Source organism: Schistocerca americana, chromosome 4 (assembly GCF_021461395.2).
Source record: "Schistocerca americana isolate TAMUIC-IGC-003095 chromosome 4, iqSchAmer2.1, whole genome shotgun sequence".
Lineage (NCBI taxonomy): Eukaryota > Metazoa > Arthropoda > Insecta > Orthoptera > Acrididae > Schistocerca > Schistocerca americana.
The window spans coordinates 325,146,709-325,147,501 of record NC_060122.1 but is presented as its reverse complement, the minus strand read 5'-3'; positions in this window follow the sequence as shown (position 1 = coordinate 325,147,501).

Sequence of the window (793 nt, the reverse complement as noted above, 5' to 3'; positions counted from 1 at the left end):
AACAAATTCTCGAAATAAGAAATTACGCCTTTTCCTTGTAGAAATAAATAACAAAATCGGTTTTTTAGTCATGATTTATTCGAATACTGCGTAATCTTTCCGAGGTCTACTTCTCTTTACAAGCCTGCATTTTTTCCGAATTTGTATACTCGATAACTCTTTCCTCAGTAGTTTATGTGCCTCCACAATTTTTCTCGGCACGTTTGACCAGTCTTTTCTCACTTCGCCAGGAGGACTCCGTTTTGTATCGAGCTATCTACAGATGTTTAGCCTCCTTCTTCCTTCGGTTGTGTAGCATTTCAGGTACTATATATACAGTTTTTGTCATTTCCTGACACTGAGGGCAAAAATATCTTCACAAATTCTGAAAGAAAACTATCTGGATACTATGAACTGCCAATAAACACCCCTCCTGCAACAGTGACTAGCAGGAGCAACGATGGAGCATTACTCGACTAAACGGGCCACCACTTTGCACTTCGTAAAAAAGGCGACGTCTGTGGTTTCTCTAAGATTAATATTTCACACTATAACCTCCTGTACTGCGAATGTACTGTTACAGAGCATCTTTCTCAAAGCGACTCTAGTACGAGGTGCGACAATAAAGTAATCAGACACGCGAAAAAAAATGTTGTTTACCGTTTTAGTCAAGTTTAGTGTTGTCTACTTCAAAGTAGTTCCCTTTTATTTATTTATTTATTTATTTCCATGTCAAGCTCCGTGGGACCAAATTGAGGAGCAAATCTCCAAGGTCATGGAACGTGTCAGTACATGAACTTACAACATAAAAGTA